Consider the following 19,629-nt stretch of genomic DNA (forward strand, 5'->3'; position numbering starts at 1 on the left):
TGGTATCGAGCTCCATTAGAATTGCGTGACCATTTAGCCAGACATTTATTTTGATTGGTTCTGATTTGGATGTTACTAAGCAATTTAACTGTTCCAAACCACATGTAGGTGGACTTCCCAGGTTGTGCACTCTCCTGCAAATTGGCCTATAAGAACATTCCTGATGAAGGGCTTATGCCCGAAATGTAAATTCTCCTGCTCCTCGGATGCTGCCAGACCTGCTGTGCCTTTCCAGCATCATACACTCGACTCTGATCTGCAGCCCTCACTTTCTCCTTGTTCTCTTACTCAAGTCAGGACTCCTTTGCTGTCTCGAGTCGACTTTACCAGCAGCAACGACAATGCCTTGCCAGCCTGGATCCTGAAGAACATATCAGCGTTTTGCTGAGGATTGGATTTCTTTTCGAGTTTTGCTGTGGGCTGGCTTAAGGTCCCTCTGCTCATGATATGTCCTGTGTGAGACTCTGTGATCACCTACACTCAAGACGTGTTCCCTCAGCTCAGTCAGACAGTTGAAGGCGTCCACTTGCATTTTCTGATGACAAAGCCGGTTGTACTGCCTGTTTGAAGTCCAGTTGGGTTTCCACTAGTTGGCCCTTTTGCATGGTTATGTCATTAATCCCACATACCAAATGGTCTCTCACCATTCATTCAGGATTATTTTGAAATCACATGCCCCTGCCAGTTGTCTTAACCTCATCAAAAATCCCAATACAAATTCCCCTGGTCCTCATACTGCTGAATAAAACCGATAGTGTCTCAGAAATTATAAGAGGCTTGGGTCATAATATTCCTTAACTAAATCTGTCAACCCTTGAAAGATTTTAGTATTTGGTACCTCAAGCAACATTAGGTTCCTAATAATTGAAAATGCTGAGGGTCTACAAGCTGTCAGGAGAATTACTTGTTGCTTTTCATCTGCTCCAATGTCATTTGCCAGAAAACAATACCACATTCTTTCCATATACTGGGCCCAATCCTCGACGGCAGAATTGAATGAGCCAAGCATCCCAAGTAAAAAGACATGAAGCCAAAAACGCCTACCCCAACTCAAAGGCAACTTTTGTCAGCAAATTGGCTTCAGGGTCATACTGTTTTCTTTCATTGTCACTGAAATAACTCCACAGAGGCCCAGTATCCCGTCACCTGGTCACCCATGCACAATAGACAGATCCAACCAACTAGCTCAGAGTCAGTCCCTTGAGTGAGGAGAATCTCTGACACTCCTGTCTATATCTGTCAGCCAGGGCTTCCTGATTGGCCCAGGTTAACAACCCCAGTCAGGGGTCTCATTATCAATAACTCTGTAAAGTTAACTGTTTTTCTCCCTCTACAAATGCTGCCACATCTGTTGAGTTTCTTCATGATTTCCTGTTTCTATATCAAATTATTAAAGTTCACTGCTAATTGTTAATCTGGTTTGATGACAAACTCTCAGAATCTGAGTAGCTGATAGAACATAATGAGACACCCTAGTTTGAAAATGCAATCGATCAGGGGCTGGACAGTAGTAAATTGAGTGATGGTGAAGTTTAGCAAAACGCCATCACACCCAGAAGGTTGATTGCTTAAAGTGACATTCGTTGGAAAAAGGTCCTGTAAATAGAATGATGTGACCATTTTAGGACATGTGGGAAAAGCTACTGGATAGTTTAAATACAGATTTTATATTCAAGATGATAGCCAGGAAATGGGGTCGATGAACTGATGGGATATAATAAGAGGGTGGAAATTAGAAAATTAGTTCTAATACTGATACGAAAATGACACTTACCTCTGAAAATGACCTCATACTGGAGACTGTCTCCAAGTGCTTGCAAGAAAGAGATGCTACAGTTTTGAAAGACATCAAAGTGCATGTATAGAGCTTGTGTGGGAGGATCTCCATGTGTTTGTCAAGTATTGATCAGCAGAGAGACATTTTTTTCTTTCTTTATTTTCAACTTCATTGTTTCTAAAAATTTACATCTAATAAAAAATTTAAAAAGCAAAAAAACCCAAAAAGAGTGGAGAGTTTTTTTTACAATTGCAAAAGCTTTCTCAACTGAATTGTTTTCCAACAGAACTTGAGTTTGTCGAGTTTCAATCTGCAGAGCAATTTAAAACATTTTTTGGCAAATTCATTTATGTAATTGTTGTGAAGTAGGTGTGTGTAAAATTGTAAAATAGGGAAGGCCTTGCACTGTCCCTTTAAAACATGGTGTACTTTTTGGTGCTTATAAAAATGCATGCCTGAACAGCAGCTTAAACTGCAGGCGCACCAAGAGTGCCCAAATTGAAACATTTGGTATCAAACAGCCAAGCAACATTTTTACAAAGACAAACATGTCTTTTCAAATTTATCCAATCAATTTAAACCAAGCACTTAGCGACCAAAAATCTATAAATTTAAATCTAATAGTTTTGACGCCATAGAAACAATCCGATTGGAAACAGAGACACCTAACTGCCGTCTGCCAAAAAATAATAACTTGCAGGTCTCAGAAAAAAGCACCATCTAATTAATAAAGGTGCGACAACAGTCTTAGCTAAAATTCCAGACAGCAGAATTCACATAGAGAACATTCTTGAACTGACACCAGCATTCGAAGGAGAAGGTATTCCTGAAATAATATCAGCAGAGAAAGCAAGGAACATTCCAGAAGACGTATCCTAACTATAATTTTGAGAGACTAAATTCTATTATTTTATTATGTAAGTGGGACTTGTATTTTATTCCAACAGCATACCATTGGGATTTTGTTTTATTAGGGAATAGTTAGTAGTTAGAGGGGAATTGTTTGGTTTGTTAGTGGTTCTGTTAATTTGTTCTCTGTTGGAGTTAAGTAAATAAATTGTTATTTGTTGATTATAGAGTGAGTGAAAGAATTTAATTTTGTTTAACCTTTATAACAGATTGGGGGTGAGAGGTAGGTTCTACCACTTGTCACACTTCTTTTAACAGATTATAGGGCAAGGGTGTTCCTCTCTGGGCGTTTCAGTTTTAGTTATCAGATAGGTGTCGACCTCTGCTTTACAGCATAATAAAATATGTGAAGGAGAGATTGTTTTTATATTGAACTTGTGGAGAGGCCTACATGTGGATGGCTCTGTAGACTTTATTTTAAATCCAGAGATTGAAAGCTGAATTTGGATTATTTGAGGAGGAGACTGGGACTGCCATAGTGTTCAGGATTCAGATGGAGAGGAATTTGTCGAGTGTGTACAAGAAGATTTTTTGATTCAGTATGTGGATGTACCTATTAGAGGAGGTGCAAAACTTGACCTATTCTTAGGAAATAAGGCAGGGCAGGTGACTGAGATGTCAGTGGGGGAGCACTTTGGGGCCAACGACCATAATTCTATTAGTTTTAAAAAAGTGATGGAAAAGGATAGACCAGATCTAAAAGGTGAAGTTCTAAATTGGAGGAAGGCTAATTTTGACATATTAAACAAGAACCTTCAAAAGCTGATTGGGGGCAAATGTACGCAGGTAAAGGGACAGCTGAAAAATGGGAAGCCTTCAGGAATGAGATAATGAGAGTCCAGAGAAAGTACATTCCTGTCAGGCTGAAAGGAAAGGCTGGTAGGTATAGGGAATGCTGGATGATGAGAGAAATTGAGGGTTTGGTTAAGAAAAAGAAGGAAGCATATGTCAGGTATGATTTGGAGATGTCGGTGTTGGACTGGGGTGTACAAAGTTAAAAATCACACAACACCAGGTTATAGTCCAACAGGTTTAATTGCAAGCACACTAGCTTTTGGATCTACGCTCCTACAATCACCTGATGAAGGAGTGTCGCTCCGAAAGCTAGTGTGCTTCCAATTAAACCTGTTGGACTATAACCTGGTGTTGTGTGATTTTTAACTATGACAGGTACAGACAGGATAGATCGAGTGAATCCTTAGAGCAGTGTAAAGGCAGTAAGAGAATACTTAAGAGGGAAATCAGGAGGACAAAAAGGGAACATGAGATAACTTTGGCAAATAGTTAAGGAGAATCCAAAGGGTTTAGGATACATTAAGGACAAAAGGGTAACTTTGGAGAGAGTAGGGCCCCTCAAAGATCAGCAAGGCGGCCTTTGTGTGGAGCCACAGAAAATGGAGGAGATACTAAATGAGTAGTTTACTGTGGAGAAGGACATGGAAGAAACAGAATGTAGAGAAATAGATGGTGACATCTTGAAAAATGTCTATGTTACAGAGGAGGAAGTGCTGGACTCCTTGAAATATAAAAGTGGATAAATCCCCAGGACCTGATCAGGTATATCCTAGAACTCTGTGGAAAGTTCGGGAAGTGATTGCTGGGCCCCTTACTGAGATATTTTCATCATCGATAGTCACAGGTGAGGTGCCGGAGGACTGGAGGTTGGCTAACGTGGTACCATTGTTTAAGAAAGGTGGTAAGGATAAACCAGGGAATTAAAGACCAGTGAGCCTGATGTTGGTGGTGGGCATGTTGTTGGAGGGAATCCTGCGGGACAGGATTTACATGTATTTGGAAAGGCATGGACTGATTAAGAATAGTCAACACGGCTTTGTGCATGGGAAATCATGTCTCACAAACTTGACTGAGTTTTTTTGAAGAAGTAACAAAGAGGATTGATGACGGCAGAGTGGTGGATGTGATCTGTACAGACTTCAGTAAGGCATTTGACAAGGCTCCCCATGGGAGACCGTTAGCAAGGTTGGATTCTATTGAATACAGGGAGAACTAGCAATTTCATTGTAGAACTGGCTCGACGGTAGAGGACAGGGTGGTAGTAGAAGGTTGTTTTATCAATCTGGAGGACTGTGCCACAAGGATTGGTACTGGGTCCTCTACTTTTTGTCATTTACATAAATGATTTGGATTCAAGCATAAGAGGTATCGTTAGTAAGCTTGCAGATGACACTAAAATGGAGGTGTAGTGGACATCGAAGAAGGTTACCTCATATTACAACAGGATCTTGATCAATTGGGCCAATGGGCTGAGAAGTGGCAGATGGAGTTTAATTTAGATAATTGTAAGGTGCTGCATTTTGGGAAAGCAAATCTTAGCAGGACTTATACACTTAATGGTAAGGTCCTAGGGAGTGTTGCTGAACAAAGAGACCTTGGAGTGCAGGTTCATAGCTCCTTGACAGTAGAGTTGCAGGCGGATGGGATAGTGAAGAAGGCGTTTGGTATGCTTTCCTTTATTGATCAGAATGTTGAGTATAGAAGTTGGGAGGTCAAGTTGCGGCTGTACTAGACATTGCTTCGGCCACTTCTGGAATATTGTGTGCATTTCTGGTCTCCTTCCTATTGGAAGGATGTCATGAAAAGATTTACAAGGATGTTGCTAGGGTTGGAGGATTTGAGCTATCGGAAGAGGCCGACCAGGTGGGGGCTGTTTTCTCTGAAGCATCAGTGGCTGAGGTGTGACCTTAAAGAGGTTTATAAATCATGAGGGGCATTGATAGGATAAATAGTCAAAGTCTTTTCCCTGAAGTGGAGGAGTCCAGAACTAGAGGGCATACATTTAGAGCGAGAGGAGAAAGATATAAAAGAGACCTAAGGGGCACCTTTTTCATGAAGAGTGTGGTGCGTGTATGAAATGAGCTGCCAGAGGAAGTGTGGAGGCTGGTACAATTGCAACATTGTAAAGACATCTGATGGGATATAAATAGGAAGGGTTTGGAGAGATGTGGGCCAAGTGCTGGCAAATGGGACAAGATTAGGTTGGGATATCTGGTCGGCAAGGACGAGTGGTATCGAAGGGTCTGTTTCTGTGCTGTACATCTCTATGACTCTATGACTCATTGTATTGTTTGTTCAGCTAAGTGTTTGATTTCTTTTTAAAATTAAATGTTTAAATTTTATTTTTTTTGTGTGTAATATTAAATCCCTGACTAAGAAAGGCAGTTTAATTTTATATATAAGGTGTTATTGAGAGCTTCTTTTTAGGTTTAATGTCGCTGAAGGACTTTACTATATCCCGGTGCTCCCGAAGCAGTCTTCTCTACATCAGTGAAACCAAACTAAATGAAGGACGTGTTTCACTAAGCATCTCAGCCGAGCCCGCAAGGGCCAACCTGACCTCCCATTCACTGCCCATTTCAATTCTCCTTCCCATTCCCTCTCCGACATGACCATCCTTGGCCTCCTCCTTTGCCACAGTGAATCAGATCACAAATTGGAGGAACAGCACCTCATCTCCCGCCTGGGCAGCCTATAGCCCAGAGGACCCAACTTCTCTAATTGTCTTCTCCAATTTCAAATAACCTCCATTCCCTTTACAACCCCTCCTCCTCCCTTCCATGTCTCTGACCACCCCTTCCTTTCAGCTAACAACCAGATTCATTCATCCCATCAACCAAGCAGGCCGTACCCTCTACCCATGTTCACCTATCACTATATCATCACTCCACCCTCTTCTCACCTAAAACCCTCTCCATCCCACCCTTTATCTGCAGTTCCCCTTACCCCACCTCCCAGTCCTGAAGAAGGGTTATACTCGAAACGTTGAATTCGCTATCTCCTGTTGCGGCCAGGCTTGCTGTGTTCTTCCAGCCTCCTGCTTGTCTACCTTAAAGTCACTGAAGGCATACAAGAGACACTGACTGTGATGACTAGTAGATCTAGAGAAGTGATTACACAGCAGGATCATTTCGATAGATGGTTGACTGTCAGGAAAGGTAAGAAGGTAGTTCAGAAGACTCCTGCGGCTATTCCTCTTTCAAACTGATATTCTGTTTTGGATGCTGTTGGAAAAGATAGTCTCACAGAGGAAAATAGAAGTGGTAGTCAGACCTTGGTCACTAACCTTTTGTTAAATGGTGTTTGTTCAGATTTAAAAGAACAATTTTTTAAGTGTTCTCTCCTGTCAGGAGCTCAGACAGGAGATTCTGCTGCTGTGAGTATAAACCTAGGATAATGGGTTGCTTCTCTGGTGCCAGGGTTGAGTATGTCTCAAAACATTTGAAGCATATTGTCAACGGGGAGAGTAAGAAGCCAGATGTCATTGTGCATGTTAGTAGGAACGACATAGTTAGGGAAAGGGTTAAGGCTTTGCAAAATGAATATAAGAGATTGGGCAGAAAGTTAAAAACAGAACATCTCTGGTTAATTTCCAATGTCAAGTTCGAATGGTGGAAAGAATAAAAGAACAGCAAAAATAAATCAATGGCTGAAGAGGTGATGCAATTTGCAGAGATCTCAAATATATATATCAGAATAATAAGGATATAATTGGAGTGGAGTGTAATTTTCCAAACATTGACTGGGACTGCCATTGTGTTAAATGTTTGGGTGGTGTAGAATTTATTAAATGTGCTCAAGAACATTATCTTTAGGAGCAAAATTTGACCTTCTCTTGGGAAATAAGGCAGGGCAAGTGACTGAAGTATTAGCAAGGGGATACTTTGGGACTACTGATCATAATACTATTAGTTGTAAAATAGTATGAGAAAATATATGTCTTCCATAAGAGTTGAAGTTCTTAATTGGAGTAGGCAAATTTTAAGGGTAGAAAACAAGAACTTTCAAGTGTTGATTGGAGTACATTGTTTGCACATAAAGGGACGACTGACAAGTGGGAGAACTTCAAAAATGTGACAACGTGAGTTCAGAACTATTATGTTCCTGTTAGAGTGAAAGGCTAGGCTGGTAAGATTAGGGAGCATGGGATGAAAAAATATATATTGAAGTTCTAGTCAAGAATAAAAAAAGTCATATCTTCGATATAGACAATGGGGATCAATTAAATCTCTTGGAGAGTATAAAGAATGTAGGGGGATTCTTAAGAAGGAAATAAGGAAAACAAAGAGGGGATAAGAGATAGCTTATTTCTTACTAGCTATCTAGTAAGATTTTTTTTACTCATTCATGGAATGAGGGCATCATTGGCTGGGCCAGCATTTATTGCTCTTCTCTGATTGCCCAGAGGGCAGTTGAGAGTCAACCCCATCACTGTGTCTAAAGTCACATGTACATCAGACCAAGGAAGGATGGCAGTTTCCTTCCCTAAAAGACAAGAATGAACCAGATGGGGTTTTCCAACAATGGATTCTTGGTCATCATTAGACTCTTAATTCCAGATTCAAATTAGATTCAAATTTCACCATCTGCTATGGCAGTATTCGAACCCAGGTCCCCAGAACATGACCTGGTTCCCTGGAACAACAGTCCAGCCATGATAGCACTAAGCCATCGCCTCCCCTAATTTCAGGTTAAGATAATCCAAAAAGATTCTACAAATATATTAAGAACAAGGGTACAACTAGAGCGAGAATAAAACCCCTTAAAGATCAACAAAGTTGTCTTCTGGTTGAATCTCAGGAGATGGGAGAGATGTTAAATGAATATTTCACATGAGTTTTCACTGTTGAGAAAGAAATGAAGGGTAGAGAACTTAGGGAAATAAACATTCATGTTTTGAAAATAGCTCACATTAGAGAAGAGGAAGTGTCGGGAGTCTTTGGAAACAAAAATGTAGATACATCTCCAGGACCTGATCAAATGTATCCCAGGACGTTGTGGAAAATTATGGAGGAGATTGCTGGACCCCTAGCATAAATATTTGTATCACTTATAAATGGAATGAGGTATTGGAGGACGAGAGGGTGGCTGATGTTGTCAAGATTAGAGTGGTACTGGAAAAGCACAGCAGGTCAGGCAGCATCCGAGGAGCAGGAAAATCGATGTTTTGGGCAAAAGCCCTTCATCAGGAATGAGCTGCGTGACCTGCTGTGCTTTTCCAGCACCACTCTAATCTTGACTCTAATCTCCAGTATCTACAGTCCTCACCTTTGCCTTGGTGGCTAATGTTGTGCCATTGTTTAAAAAAGGCTGTAAGGAGAAACCTGAAAACTGTCAACCTGTGAGTCTGTTATTGGTGGTGGGTACGCAGTTGGAGTAATTCTGAAAGATAAAATTTACATGCATTTGGAGAGGCAAGGATTAATTAGGGATAGTCAGCAAAGTTTTGTGCAAGGTAAATCATGTCTCACAAACTTGATTGAGTTTCGTAATGAAGTAAACAAAAACATTGATGAGAGCACAGCGGCACACATTGTTTATTTGGACTTCAGTAAAGTCTTTGACAAGGTAGCATGGTAGACTATTTAGAAAAACTAGATCAAATGTGATTCAGGGTAAGTCTGCCAATTGGATACAAAATTGATTTTATAGTAGGAGACAGAGTGGTGGTGAAAGGTTGTTTATCAGACTGGAGGCCTGTGACCAGCAGTGTTCCTGACTCCACTTTTGTTTGTCACTTATATTAATGATTTAGATGAGAAAATAGGAAGCGTGGTTAGTAAGTTTGCAGATGACACCAAAATTGGTGGTATAATGGACAGTGAAGAAGATTATAGAAAATTACAAAGCGATCTTGACCAACTGAGTCATTGGGCTGAGGAGTAGCAGATGGAGGTTAATTTGGATAAATGTAAGGTATTATATTTTGATAATACAAACAAGGAGAGCGCTTATACGATTAATGGTAGGGCCCAAGCAGTGTTGTAAAACAGAGATCTCGGGGTTCAGGTTCATAATTCTTTGAAACCTGTGTCACAGGTAGACAGAATGGTTAAGAAGGTGTTTAGCACGTTTGTCTTCATTGCTCAGACCTTTGAGTAAAGGAGTTGAGGTCATTTTGAGATTCTATAGGACATTAGTGAGGCCTCTTATGGAGTACTGTGTACAGTTCTGATTGCCCTATTATAGGAAAAATATTATTAAACTGGAGAGGATTCAGAAAAGATTTATCAGGATGCTGCCAGAAATGAAGGGTTTGAAATATAAAAAAATTGACTGGAAAGGCTGGGACTGTTTTTACCGGAGCGTAGATGGTTGAAGGTGACCTTACTGAGGTTTATAAAATTACGAGAGGCATACTTAAGGTGAAAGCAAGGATCTTTTCCCTGAGGTGGGAGAGTTCAAAACTAGGGGGCATATTTTTAAGGTTAGAGGAGAAAGATTTCAAAAGGAAACGACACACAGTGGCTCATGTGTAGAATGAAATGCCATAGAAAATGGTGGATGCAGGTACAATTACATTTAAAAGACTGAAAATAACAAATTCTGGAAATCATAGCAGATCAGGCAGCATCCACGGAGACAGAGCAAGCTAACGTTTCAAGTCTAGATGACCCTTCAACAGAACTGAAGTGAAGTGAGGAGGGGGCAGCATTTATGCTGTAGTTGGAGGGAGCAGTGGGGGACAGTTGGAGTGCAGAGTGGTGAGGGAGAAAAGATGTTGATAGTTCAGATTAAGTTATTAGAATGTGAGAAAGACAGAACAATGGTGTATCTAACTGCCTGACTTGTAAGGACAGTCCCATTGGAGTGGGGAAGCATTTGCTGTTTTCAGTGCAGATTGCAGCATTTGCAATAATTTGTTCTTAGAGTTTAATCGACTGTCATGTCTCCTTGAGGAATGCCTACCCTGAAGAAGTTTTGCTCTTCCCTCCTACAGGAATTTCAGTTGTCTCTTTCACTGTGTACCTTCATTGCTTTCCATTTCACAGTTGGTGTTCAACAAGTGTTTGCCAAAACTTGTTTTCACAGCCACGTTTCTTTTCTCAGTGGCTGCCAATGACTCAGACTTATTCCACATGGATTTCAACTCAAGGTTCACCCTTCATGTTTCAAATCCACCCAGGATTACAAGTATCTCCAGGATTACAAGTATCTCCAGGACATACAATGTTCCTCAGACTGCTGTTCCTGCAGGATCCTATGATTTACGATCAATGCCATGCTCTGTGAATTGTGCACACTTGATTCCACGCCTCAGCAACATTGACTCATCCTCTGTCCGAGCTGTGCCGGCCCAAGTTTCACTTCATCCTTTGTGGCTTCAATAAAAGATTTTTTCTCTTTCTTACGGACATTAAGGCGCACAAGCTCCAGCAACTTATGGACTCCAACATCCCTCCTGCATCACCCTCTCCTTTCTGCCTCTTGGACCCTATCCCCTCCCTTCACTCAGAGCCCTCCCCTTCCCAGCCTTCAAATGCCCTCACTTTCTGTCCCCCTGACGTCACTTCCTGCAACTCCAGCCCTTACCATGTGTTCACTATACCTTCTGACTTTCTCCTCCCTGAGGCTGAATGTACTGTCTTCGGCAAAGGATTCAGCTTCACACGCCTATGCTCCCACCTTAATGAATTTCAGGCTCACCATGATGTTGAACTGTTTTTTCGCTGCGTCTGTCTCTGCGCTCACTTCTTCAGGGAGGAATCATCCCCCCCACCGTTCCACTGATCCCTTCATCCACCTCGTATTCACCCTCTGCTTGGACCCCTTCCCCTGGCCTCGATCACTTCACTGAATATTGCTGACATGACATTGGCCATCTCAATGTCTCTGCTCCTCCCACCCATTCTAACCTGTCCCCTGTTGAAATAGCTGCTCTATGCTCTCTCAGGTCCAACCCTAACTTTGTTATCAAACTGGCTGACAAACGCAGTACCATTGCAATCTGGTGCAATGATCTTTACTTTGTGGGAAGGTTCAACACAAATGCTTGGATGCTTCTGCCTACCTCCCATAGTACCATGGATCCAAACATGGGTCCATTGTTGCCATTACCTTCAGAGATCTTATTGCCCCACCCCCGCAAGTGCCTCCAATGTTATAGTCTTTCAACCCTGGACAGCACGCTTCTAACTCCGTCCCAAACTCCACAAACCAGACTGTCCCCGGTAGGGCCATCGTGTCAGCTTGTTCCTGCCCCACCTAGCTCATTTCCTCCCACCTTGACTGCATTGTCTCTCCACTTGTTCAGACCCTACTCACTTACACCCATGATTCCTCTGATGCCCTCCACCATATTGACAATTTCCAGCTCCCTGGCTCCAACTGCCTCCTGTTCGCCATGGATGTCCAATCGCTCTACCCCTCCATTCCTCACCAAGATGCTCTGAGAGCTCTCAGCTTCTTCCTCAACCAGAAACCTGGACAATCTCCATCCACCATCACTGTCCTCCGCTTGATGAAAGAGTTCTCTCACTGAACAATTTCTCCTTTAATTCATCTCACTTCTGCGAAGTCAAAGGACTGGCTATGGGCACTAATATTGTTCCAGTTATGCCTGCCACTTTATGGGGTATGTGGAACAATCATTATTCTGGTCCTACACTGGCCCTCTCCCACAACACTTTCTCGACACATCGACGACTGCCTCATGCTCTGCCAGGATCTTGAAAAATTTGTTCCTTTTGCCTCCAATCTTCATTTTTCTATAACTTTACATCATCCGCTTCCGACACTGCCCTTCCTTTCCTTGACCTCTCTGTCTCCAATTCGGGAATATACTGTCCACTGCCATCCACTGTAAGGCCACTGACTCCCATACCTACCTTCACTATAGCTCTTGCCACCCCAAGTACTGCAAGGATTCTATCCCATTCTCCCAGTTCCTTCGTCTATGAAGCATCTGTTTGGATGATGCCACCTTCCAAAACAGCACTGCTGACATGGTTTCCTTCATCCATAACAGTGGTTTCCCACCCACTGTGGTTGGCAAAGCCCTCAACCATATCCGACCCACCACCATGCTTCCACCCTTACCCCTTCCCATCACTCACAACAGCATGATTGAGCTCCCTTTATTGTCGCTTTTCATCCCACCAGCCTCCGCATTCAAAGGATCATTCTCTGCCATTTTAGACAACTCCAGCAGAACACCACCACTAAACACATCTTCCCCTCACTCCCCCATTTCCCTCTGGGCCATCCTAGTCCATTCATTCATCACCAGCACCACTTCGCCCTTCCCACAGCACCTTCCCATGTAATCTCAGAAAGTGCAACATCTACCCCTTCACCTCCTCCCTACTCACCATCTAGGGGCCTAAACAGTCTTTCCAGGTGAGGCAGCATTTTCCTTGCATGACCTCCAATTTTATGTATTTTATTTGCTTCACCCAATGAGACCTACTTCTACATTGGAGAAACCAAATGCAGACTGGGTAACCACTTTGCAGAACAACTCCAGTTTGTGTGCAAGCGTGACCTCAAACTTCCCATAGCTGGTTGTTTTAACACAGTACCCTGCTCGCATGCCCACATGTCTGTTCGTGGCATGCTGCAGTACTCCAGTGAATCACAACGCAAAGTGGATGAACAATATCTCACCTTCAGACTAGGCACTGGACTTAATACTGAGTTCAACACCTTCAAATTGGGAACCAACTCTCATTACTTTCCTTTTATTTAGCTTTACTTGTTACATTCTCCATCAACATGTCCTCTCTGCCCTCCCCCATCCCAATGGGACTGTCTGTTCTTTCCAGTCTGGCAGTTAGACACACCATTCTTCTAGGAGAAAGTGAAGACTGCAGATGCTGGAGATCAGAGTCAAAAAGTGTGACGCTGGTAAAGCAAAACCAGACAGCATCTGAGGAGCAAGGGAGTCGACGTTTCGAGCATAAGCTGCCTTACCAGCTGTGTTTTCCAGCGCCACATTATTTAACACCATTGTTTTGCCATTCTCACATTCCGATCACTTAATCTGAAATAACAATAGTGTTTCTTCCCCAGCACTCTACACCCCAACCTCCCTCCCAACTATAGCATAAATGTTGAAGAGCCATCTAGACTTAAAGTGTTAGCTTGCTGTCTCTCCATTGGATGGTGTCTGAGCTGCTGTTATCTCCAGAATTTAGTGTTTTCAGTACAGATTCCAGCATCTTGCAGTCATTTGCTCCAACATTTAAAAAAGATTTGGATAAGTTCATGAGTAGGAAAGGTTTGGAGAGACATTTGCCAAGCATAGGCAGGTGGGATTCGTTTAGTTTGGGAACATGGTTGGTGTCGACTGGTTGGACCACAGGGCCAGTTTCCATGTTATAGGTCTCTATGACTGCATCTTGAGTTGGTTACATAATGAAATGAGAGCGACAGAACAGTTTTGAGAAAGGAATGGAAGTGAAGGCTCTTATGACCATGGTTCCTAATAAACAGGAGTGTAAACTAATAATAGGATAAAACAGGGATTACAGTTGTAAAAGATTTGGAGTTCATTCTGAAGTACTAGATAGGGACAGCCAGCCTTTTTACATTGACGGATTTGTACAGTAAGTTCCTTGCAGACAGGTATAGCTCAAAAACATAAAAGCCACATTTCTGCAAGATGAAACATTTCAAAGAGAAGTGTTTTTAAAACCACATAGAGGAAGTGATGCAAAAGGGAACTTCTGGGAAATAAACAAATGTGGTATTGGCCTGAATGATGCCTCAAGGGGTGATATTTCTTGGTGAAATCTGTTTTGTAATGATTTGTTGGTATCAGAAAGGGAAACTTCTATTATATTTAAAGATTGAACACAGCACTTGTGACGTTTCATAATTCAGGTGAATTGGATATGCACCCAGAGACAACCAAACATTATTTCTGATGTCTTGAAATAAAGTATTATAATGAAGCATCCTAAGTCAAGAATGTTTTAAGAGCAAACAAACATTATAAACAATTAAATACAGAGAGAAGCATTGGTTTCCATCCTTCATTGATGGGACAGAGAATGGCAAATTGGTTCACTTTAGTGATGCCTCTTAAGGTTATATTCCTCATGGGTATTCCAATATAGTGGGTTTCATAATATTTTTAGTTGATGAAAATGGGAAATTTTGCCCTTGGAATTCAAGAAAGTAAAAAGATTTGTTCAAGGAACTCGAACCACAAAAACATTTTCTCTTGTAGAAGCAGGGGACATGGAATTCTATTTCTCAAATATTTCAGGGGAAATTCTACACAAAGGGGTTTGTGCATTAAATGTTTCATAGGTAATCATCCTTTGTTGAAGAACATTTACTCGACAAAACCATAAATGAGAAAAAGATTGACCTTGTGAGTGTCAAACCAATATGAGGAAAATAAAGTAATTTTTTAGGATCAAAAGAGTTGATACTAGTCATTAATTATCCAAATGGTTCACAAAAAGTTATCCATACTACTGAGAGTCGAAGAACAAGACTGCTTTGTCAAAATTCAGTATCTACCAATGTTTCAACATGATCACTTCTCCTTCACTTAAATCCCAGTACATAGACAGAGCTTACTGACCATCCCACCATCAAACCAATCTAGTGAATAATTGTTGCACTGCTTCCAGTCCAAGTGTATCATGGTTTTATTTTGGCAAGTGTGGTTTTATTCTGGTACTCAAATCCATGATAGTAAAAGATAAGTGAAGGTGCTATATATTGCATTTTGTTTGAATGGCTTTGCTCGAATGTTTCTTCTCCAAAGGAAGTTCCTTGAACAGACTGCTCGGTCCAAAAGATGTGGATGACAAATGCGAAATCTATAATTGGTGGTGCTGCAGTGTGTCACTCATGGAGGTGTGTGGTGGGGGAAGACAACCCAAAATTTGGAGGATGGGACTTGGTCTCACAGAGCAATTGTTTACTCCATGTTCATGGCATATGGGTATCATCGGGTAGGCCTGCCTTTATAGCCATCCTCATTGCCTCACAGAAAGTGCTGGTAAGTTGCCTTCATGGACCACTGCAGTGTCTATGTTGTAGTTAATGCAATGAACTATTGAGTTCCAGGACTTTGGCCCAGCCACAATGAAACAATGGCAGTATTGCATTAGATTCGTCTGTGGGAAGTGCACCCAACTCCAGCTCCTTGGAAACCACGTTAGGGAACTGTAGCTGGATGAACTTCGGAACATTCGAGAGGCGGGGGGGGTAATAGAGAGGAGTTATAGGGAGGTAGTCTCTCCTCAGGTACAGGAAAAAGGTAGATGGGTTACAGTCAGGGGACGGAAAGGGAACGGTAGACTGTGCAGGGATCCACTGTGGTCATTCTTCTCAATAGTAAGTATACTGTTTTGGATACTGTTGGAGGGGATGACCTACCAGGGGAAAGCCATAGTGGCCAGGTGTCTGACACTGAGCCTGGCTCTGTGGCTCAGAAGGGGAGGTGGGAGAATAGAAAAGCGCTAGTGGTAGGAGACTCAGAGGTACAGACAGGAGATTCCGTGATTGTGAACAGGACTCCCGGAAGGTATGTTTCCTCCCACATACCAGGGCCCTGGATGTCTCTGATCAAGTGTACAAGATTCTGAAGGGGGAGGGTAAGTAGCCAGAAGTTGTGATGCACATTGGCAACAATGACATAGCTAGGAAAAGGGATGAGGATCTAAAAAGTGAGTTCAGGGAATTAATTTGGAAGCTAAAAAGCAGGACAAGCAGAGTAGTAGTCTCAGGATTACTACCAGTGCCACATGCTAGTGAAGCGACGAACAGGTAGTGAGTGCAGCTAAATGCGTGGCTACAGGGCTGGTGCAGGAGGGTTGGCTTCAGGTATGTTGATCATTGGGGTGCCTTCTGGAGAAAGTGGGATCTGCACATGAAGGACAGGTTGCACTTAAACTGGAAAGGAACCAATGTCCTGGGTGGGAGATTTGCTTGCGCACTTTGGGAGGGTTTAAACTCGTTTGGCAGGGGGATGGGAACCACAGCTACAGATCAGAGGAGAGGGAAGTTGTTGAACGGGCAGAAAGAGAATGCAGAGAGTCTGTCAGGAAGGAGACACAGTTGAGAGAGCAAAGAGATGGATTAAAGTGTGTCTGTTTCAATGCATGGAGTGCCAGGAATAAGAGTGATGAACTTAGAACATGGATCAGGACTTGGAACTACGATATTGTGGCTATAATGGAGATATGGATTTCACAGGGGCAGGAATGGTTGCTGGATGTTCCAGTGTTTAGATCCTTTAAAAAGAACAAGAGGTGGAGGGGGGTCGGGGAGGGGGAAGGGGGTAAAAGAGGAGGGGGAGTAGCATAGTTAATTTGAGACAGCTGCAAAAAAGGTAGTTGTCCAGAAGGATTTATCTACTGAGTCAGTATGGGTGGAAGTCAGTAACAGGAAAAGAACAGTCACTTTACTGGATGTTTTCTATAGACACCCAACAGCAGCAGAGAGATGGAAAAACAGATTGAACAGCAGATCTTGCAAAGATGCAGATGCAACAGTGTTGGTGCTATGGGTGACTTTAACTTCCCAAAATTGATTGGAACCTCCTTAGTACAGACGGTCTACATGAAGCCGATTTTGTCAGGTGTGTCCAGGAAGGAATCCTGACTCAATATGTAGATACATATTGGGAGGCCATATTGGATTTGGTGCTAGGGAGGCCATATTGGATTTGGTGCTAGGCAACGAGCCAGGCCTCGTGTTAGATCCCTCAGTGGGACAGCATTTCAGTGACAGTGACCACAACTGCCTCACCTTTACCATAGCCATGGAGAGGTATAGCAACAGATAGTATGGGAAGGTGTTTAACTGGGGGAGAAGAAATTATACTGATATTAGACAGGAGCTGTGGAGTATAAATTGGGAACAATTGTTCTACAGGAAATGCACAACAGAAATGTGGAGGCTGTTTAATGAGTACTTGTTGTGCGTGTTGGATAACATTATCCTGGGATAACATTGTCCTACCAAGACAGGCAAGGAATGGTATGGCGAAGGAGCCTTGGAAGATAAGAGAAGAGGACCTTCTCATCAAAAGGAAGAAGGAAGCTTACTTAAGGTTGAGAAAGCAAGGATCTGGCACAGCTTTAGAAGATTACAGTGTAGCTAGGTAAGAACTCAAAAATGAACTGAGGAGTGCTAGAAGGGGGCACATAAAAGCCTTGGCGGGCAGGATTAGGAAAAACCCAAAGATGTTCTACATTTATGTGAGGAATAAGAGAATGATTAGTAAGAGGGTTGGGCCGATCGGGCAAAGTGGAGGGAAATTGTGCCTGGAGTCTGAAGAGGTAGGGAAGGTCCTAAATGAATTTTTTGCTTCAGTATTCATTAGAGAGAGGGACTTTGTTGATAGTGAGAACACCATGGACCAGGTTAATAGGCTTGAACAGATCGATATGAAGAAAGTGGATGTGCTCGAAATTCTGGGAAGCATCAAGATAGATAAGTCCCCAGGGCTGGACCAGACATATCCAAGGTTACTACAGGAAGCGAGGAATGAGTACTGGAAAGGATTCTGAGCGATAAGATTTATGACTATTTGGAAAAACATTGTTTGATTAAAGAGAGTCAGCATGGCTTTGTGAGGGAGGTCATGCCTCACTAGCCTTATTGAGGATGTGACAAGGCAAGTTGATGAAGGTCGAGCAGTGTATGTGGTGTAAATGGATTTCAGTCATGCATTTGATAAGGTTGCCCATGGTAGGCTCATTCAGAAAGTTAGGAGGTATGAGGAAATTTGGCTGTCTGGATACAGGATCAGCGGACCGAAAGAAGATAGTAAGTGTTCATGGATGGAAAGTATTCCACCTGGAGGTCAGTAGCCAGTGGAGCCCCACAGGGATCTGTTCTCGGGGCTCTGCTCTTTATAGTTTTTACGAATGTCTTGGATGAAGAAGTGGAAGGGTGGATTAGTAAGTTTGCTGATGACACGAAGGTCACTGGAGTTGTAGATAGTATCGAGGGCAGCTACAGGCTACAACAAGATGTTGACAGGATACAGAGCTTGGCTGAGAAGTGGCCGATGGAGTTCAACCTGGATAAATGCGAGGTGATTAACTTTGGAAAGTCAAATTTGAATGCTGAATACAGGGTTAAAGACAGGATTCTTGGCTGCGTGGAGGAACAGCGGGAACTTGGGGTCCACATTCATAGATCTCTCCAAGTTGCCACCCAAGTTGATAGGATTGTCAAGAAGGCGTTTGGCGTTTTGGCTTTCATTAACATGGGGTTTGAGCTTAAGAGCCGCAAAGTTTTGTTGCAGCTCTATAAAACCCTGGTTAGACCACACTTGAAATATGGTGCCTAGTTCTGATCACCTCATTATAGAAAGGATGTAGATGCTTTAGAGAGGGTGCAGAGATTTACCAGGATGCTGCCTGAATTGGGAAGGTATGTCTTATGATGAGAGGTTGAGTGGGCCAGGGCTTTTTACACTGGAGAGAAGGAAGAGATGTGAATTGATATAAATGTATAATGTAATGAGAAGCATAGATAGATAGCCAGAAACTGTTCCGAGGGCCGAAATGGCTGTCACAAGGGATCATCATTTTAAAGAGATTGGAGGAACGTATTGGGGAGATATCAGAGGTAGGTTATTTACGCAGAGAGTGATGGGTGCATGGAATGCAATGCCAGCAGTGGTAGTAAAGTCAGATACATTAGGGACATATAAGTGACTGTTGGACAGGTACATAGATGGCAGTAAATTGAGGGGTGTGTACGTTAGGTTGATCTTAGATTAAGATAAATGCTCTGCACAACATCATGGGCCAAAGGGCCTGTACTGTGCTGTGCTGTTCTATGACCTGGTTGAAGCTTTGGTGCAATATTTCATCCTCACTAACACTCAACACTGGAACCCCCCAGGAGTCCGTACTCAGCCCCCTATTGTATTCACTGTATACCCATGACTGCATTGCCATATCAGACTAATGTCACTTACAAGTTTGCTGATGACACTACCATAGTCGGTCGAATCTCACATGGCGACGAAACAGACGGGAGGTGGAAGACCTGGTAAAATGGTGCACTGAGAACACTCTAGCTCTCAATGCCAGCAAAACCAAGGAACTTGTTATTGACTTTTGATGGAATGTTACTCATGCCCCCCTACACATTAACAGCACAGAGTGGAACAGGTGCAGAGTGTCAAGCTCCTGGGAGTGGTCATCCACAAAAAGCTTTCTTGG

This window comes from Hemiscyllium ocellatum, chromosome 12, assembly GCF_020745735.1.
Source record: "Hemiscyllium ocellatum isolate sHemOce1 chromosome 12, sHemOce1.pat.X.cur, whole genome shotgun sequence".
NCBI lineage: Eukaryota > Metazoa > Chordata > Chondrichthyes > Orectolobiformes > Hemiscylliidae > Hemiscyllium > Hemiscyllium ocellatum.